Here is a 6000-nt window from a genome sequence, read left to right as displayed (position 1 = left end):
GCAATAAGAGGGAGGATTAGTAGAGATTATAAAAGATGGATGAATAACAAACTAAGAAGACAGGAATTAGAAAGTTACCGGGTTGAGGGTCCGAGCCAGCCACCTCGTCAATCGCCCGATCTATTGGGTCTTCAGCCCGGACGCTCAACCCATAAGTGATCAAGTGCTCCTGGGAAATAAGGGAGGAGGAAGAGAATTTTTGACCCTCCACCAAGTCTTGGCTTCGGGTGTAAAATTCCTAGAATTTGTAAGCTCGAGGAAGGGCAGGCTGGGGAGGAAGAAAGGGAAGAAACCCTGTTAGACAGGAGAGAGAGGATGGGAGTTGTATAAAAAAATATCTTCCTTTCCATCCTTTCTGGGAAGAAGGAATGTCATCAAGGAACCGGGCGTTGAACTGGGCAGAAAGGGAAAAGGCATTATCACCTAGCCTACAGGTAAAGTAGTAATGAAGAATAAGGGGGTTAATAACAAGGTTATACATACGAAAAACGACAAAGGCCGAAGCCATAATCCGAAAAGAGTTGGGATGAAATTGATTGACAGGAACCCCAAAGAATTTGGCGACCTCAATGTAAAAAGAAGGGATGGGGAAGCGAAGACCATTCTTGATTTGGTCCCGGAAAAAAGTAGTATACCCAGGAGGAGGGCTATCTGCCTGATCAGAGGGGCCGGGTATAATAATAGCAAAAGAGGAGGGAATAACTCCTAGGGTGCGGAGTTCCTCGTCCGCCCCCGAACGCAAAGTGCTGCTCATTGAGGAGAACCAAGGAACTCCCGGGGCCTTAGAAGAAGGGCGGTCAGAAACCCGAGTTTTTCCCTTATCTTTGCCCTTTCCTGGGGCTCGGGAAGTGCCCGAGGAGGAAGGTTTTGAAGAGGATGGTTTGGTTAGAAGGGTTTTTTGTTTTTTAGAAGGTTGAGTTATAGAACGGCGAGGGGGAGAAGGAGGGGAGTCAGAGCGCAGTGCGGTGGATTCATCGCTAGGAGAGCCCCGCACATTAGCCCCAGAGGTAGAGGAAGTAGAATTAGACATATTGCGAAGGAGAAACTTACGAGTATTCGGAGAAGGATGGTCGAGGATTGTTGAAGCTAGTTGATTTCGCGCGGAGGAGCTTCAGGAAGAAAATTCGCAAGGGCTTCGCCGGAGTTTTAAATTTGAAAGTGTTTTTTCGAAAACAGGAGGCCTAATATATATAGGCGGTGGAAGCGAATCTGAACCGCTGATCCAGAACAGAACAAACGAACCAGATTAACCTCGAAAATTGAGCGGCATGATTGGGCGGGACATTTGAAAAGACGGGGGCATAAATCGAGGCGTCATGATCATTTATACACTCGAAATACATACAGATTCTGACAGCTTGGCAGTAGGGCATACGTCATTGTAACACCATATCAATTACCCGGGTGATGTGAAAGCTCGGCATTTCATTTTAAACCCGGGTTGTGTGAGAACCCGGCAGTATGAGAACTCGGCATTTCATTTTAAGCCCAGGTGGGGGAAGAGCCCGGCAATTTATGATAGGCTCAGGAAACATTAGTTCCTGGCATTTCGGTTTTACGCGTTAGTTACATACTACTCGGCTTACAGAATTCATTGGCAGAAGAATAGGAAGATGAAGAATTACATCTACTAAAATTTTATTGAGGAAATAATCTATGCCACGTTACAGCAGCTAGTTCAGAATCTACAGAATCCTGCCACTCAACTATCCAATTATTCAATTCATGGATTCTTAAACTAGTGAAGGATTCGGCAGAGGAAATCTTCTTTAGCTGATGCCACTCCTTCCATAGCATTGCATGCAGGAGAACTTGGTCAGTTGCTAGCTCTGTAACGTGGTTGACATCAAATTGTTGTTTGTATCTTCTCGCTACTGCCCTCTGGGAACGAGTAAGTGCCAAACCATGTTGATAGGAATTCTGGAGATCTTGAATCTTGAACCATGAAGACATAACCTTTACCGAGATATATTCTTCAATAGTTTTCTTCAAGTCTTCCAGATAAGGAAGCATCTCATCTGTGACAATGGCATGCGTACTGCTACAAGCGGTAGACTCACTCGAACTCGGCATATTGGATTATTGTTCTTATTTCACTTTCATCTTCTTATTTATAGACAGGTGGTATTTAATGTTGAAGAAGGTGGAGAGCCGTGTGCTAGCTTAAACGTTTTTTATTTATGAAGAAAGATGGGGCTACAGGTATCAATGTATCGGAATTAACAAATTCTTGGAACGTGGAATGATATGAATGCGAAGCGTGTGTCATAATAACGTCTCTTGGAATACTCGAGAAGAGTAACCGACAGAGCACCGTACTCAGAGCCCGGGAGGCTAGAGTCCCGGGCATTTCAAGGAAAGCCCGGGAGATGTTAAGGTTTAGCATTGTGATTTTATCAATTAACCTTGTTCCACTCGCGGTATATATGCATCAACCGATAAACTTAAGAGATTACAGCAAAATAACGACAGAGACAGGCTTCAATTAGTATTTTATTCAACCATAGACATTAGCGCGTACTACATCATCGTATTCTTCCTCTACAGCAATTATCCATATTTTCACCCAAGCAGATAAAGGTCCGGTGGAAGTCTTCAGGAAGCTGTCTGAATCAGCAATACGCTTAAGGATCTTTATTTCTTTCCGAAGCATTAATTGGTAGATACGACCATCTGTAAAGACGTCTACCCACTCAGCTATATGCAAGTGCTCTCGCACTCTCCTCAGTTTAGCAACCAGGCTAGGAGTGATAGCTTCTCCAGAATCATAAAGAAGTTTCAGCCCCTGAAGCTCTTCCCAGTAGTCAATAATTGCGTGAAACACTTCATCTTCCATAGTAGATTTTCGAATCTCTAGAGCGGATTCCTTTAAGGCTTCGGTCATACTCGGAGTTTTCGAACTACTTGCACCAGCCATTGTGTTTCCTGGATGACAGTTTGTTAGTGCGATTGAAAAATGGGTGAGTGGCTATGTATAGGAGGAAGGGACTAATCACAGCCGTTGATCTGTAAATGCACGAACGACTAAGATGGGCCAAGAGTTGAAAAGACGTGTACGGTTATCAAGGCGTCAGACTTATCCACTTCTCGAAATGCGAAACGTCTTTTAAGCGGGAATTTATGCTATGACACGTGTCATCGTGGTAGTATCGACAGGGCCCAAGAATGTTAAACAATAAGTTATTATGAATCCAGGGGACAGAAGGTCTCAGCATTTCATCTCATCTATGGGATATTTGAAGACTTCAATTTGGTGCACTGTTCATTATCTTGGACTGATCGGGACAGCGAGTCAAGCTCTAGCCCGACTATTTTAGGGATGGGTGGTGATACCCCCATAAGGATCCGGGTCGTTGCCATAAGGATCCGGGTCGAGTCGTTGCCATAAGGATCCGGGTCGATTGACGACCCGGACACTATCAAGAGCCCGAGCATTACATGTTTCCCAAGAATTCTTCGAACAGTCCGGTCTCCCGCGCAGTAATCGCCCGAGCTCTCATATAAGTACCCGGGTAATCAATTGCCCGAGCCACCTCGAGAATTGAACCATACTCAAGTATGATTGATACCGGACGTCTAATCTGTCAGAACAACTTGGGTTTGGAGTGTCCTAAAAGTCATCAGAAGATAGGGTATGGGCAGCAGACCTACCATACTTAGTAGGTAGCACTGGAATCAAGGTACCTACCTCATCTTCTACTATAAATAGCAGGTATAAATGTCATTTACCGATTCTGAAATCTTTGAACTCAAAAGCATTACACATATTTTCTCCCAAATATTGCTTGTGTTCATCTTCGACCTGCTGACTTAAGCATCGGAGTGGCCACGCCGGATACCCCTCCGGCGCCCATTCACGAGTTTCTTTCATTGTTTGCAGGTGCTATTGAAGCCATTACCTTCACTCAAATTCCCTAAAAACTATAAATTATTGATTTGACCTGTTGGAGCTCCTTACCCGGCTCATCCATTTCAACAAAGTCACATCAAATACCATTCTATATTTGTTTTCGCCTTTGGGCACAAACTAAGAATTTGTGGGCTTAAGGTTATCGAATGTCTTAACCACGGATGTCGATTTATTAGTTTATGACTTTATGTTATATATCAGTTGTCGGACTATAAAAGATGGTTTGGTTCAAAAACCACCCAACTCTATGATTGTTTGTGGAATTTTTTTCTTTTTTTCCTAAACAAAATCAATGCCCTTCAATAGTTTATTTTGGATTCTTTTGATTGATGTCTTTTTCGAAACATCCATATAACCCACGTGTTAAGAAATAATTGGTGGGCCTCTCTTGTGTATGGAAACAAAGAGCCCGAATTAAAAAGTTCACCAATGGTTTGTGTGTAGGGCGATGAGGCCACGTTTTTATATTTGCAGCTTCTCACTCACCCCAAAAAAAACAAAACACACACACACAAAAATTTAAATCTCATCTTCACTTGATTGTCTTCTTCATCTTTTGCCAATTATTGCAATTCTTAGACCATTTTGGAGCCCACGTTAATTAATGTCTACAACTAACGACAAGATTTATATGAATTTCGGATTCTAAATTTACCTTTTTTTTTAAAAAAAAAAACCCATTTTGTAAATGAAATGGTTATAAAAAATGAACTTACATGTTATCCACTAGTACCATTAATGGTCGATTCGACAAAGATTGCATTAATAGCATCGACATTTTAGGATTTTTAAATAATAGTCTACTAAATAATTTTTGTTATTACAACATATAAAGTAGGGGGTTTGAGGAGTATGTCTTATCTGTGAGACGGGTCAATCCTATCCATATTTATAATAAAAAGTAATACTCTCAGCATTAAAATAATATTTTTTCATGGATGACCCAAATAAGAGATCTGTCTCACAAAATACGACCGTGAGACCGTCTCACACAAGTTTTTGCTAGGTTTACGATAGAAATAATTTTGAAACCACATGTCCAATTTTGGGAAAGTTTTATGCCAACTGGGAGGTGATGCCATGAATTTGGCAATTGCCAAACTTGTTTTTAACCAATAAATTAGTGACACAGATTGTGTCATGTAATGAAACTTTTTTTAAAAAAAATCATCATGGTTATGTTGGTGCAAATGCGGGAATAGAACAAGTAAACAACAATAATACGAAAATAATGAGAAAAAATGAATATCGTTTTTTTTTTTTTTGGATTATTTGAATGCAGAAAATTTATCGGATAGAATGAAATGAGGGGTAGAGGGAGCGTATTGGAAAATTATTGAAATGGCAACTTTAGTGGTGGCCATGGACAATTCTGGGACGGGTTTGACCAATTTCTTGATCCAAAACTTGACAGGTCTAGTTGAGTTGGTCATATAAATCCGTTAAACATTAAACATGTTTTTCATTTTAGTAAATATGTAATAAATATTAGATCAATTTTATTTATATGATATTATATGTGAATAATTATGTGTTGTGAGTTGTTTACCGAGTTAAGCCTAAAATTAAAGTGATCGATTAAAGTTTTGGCTATTGGACTTTAATGTATATAATATATTATGAGTCTTTTAATGTGTAGACGAGGAATTGTAGTGGGTTAAAATAGAAATATCAGAATATAATGATAGACATTATCTATATGTGAGTCATGCTCTCAGATCGCTCGTAATCATGTTCTCTATTTTCTTTCTCATTAAAAAAATAGTTCAGAAGAGAAAACTAAGAGCGCGTTGACCTGAAATATCAAGACATGTTCTAAAGAATTAAGGATTATGGCTTCAGATACTTTTTCGCTTAAGTTTTCAGTAACATTCTTAATGATTTGACATGATGGATTATGTGGTTTATATGTATTTTCTCCAACAACAAAACCTCAAAAATTAAAATGCTTGATTAAAGTTTTGGCTATTGGACTTTAATGTATTTAATATGTTCAGAGTCTTTTAATGTGTAGAGGAGGAATTATAGTGGGATAAAATAGAAATATCAGAATATAATGATAGACATTATCTATATGTGGGTCATGGTCT

The sequence above is a fragment of the Primulina huaijiensis genome, chromosome 2 (genome assembly GCF_012295235.1).
Source record: "Primulina huaijiensis isolate GDHJ02 chromosome 2, ASM1229523v2, whole genome shotgun sequence".
NCBI classification, from domain to species: domain Eukaryota; kingdom Viridiplantae; phylum Streptophyta; class Magnoliopsida; order Lamiales; family Gesneriaceae; genus Primulina; species Primulina huaijiensis.
The sequence above is the reverse complement of the archived record's forward strand: the minus strand, read 5'-3'. Positions refer to the sequence as shown.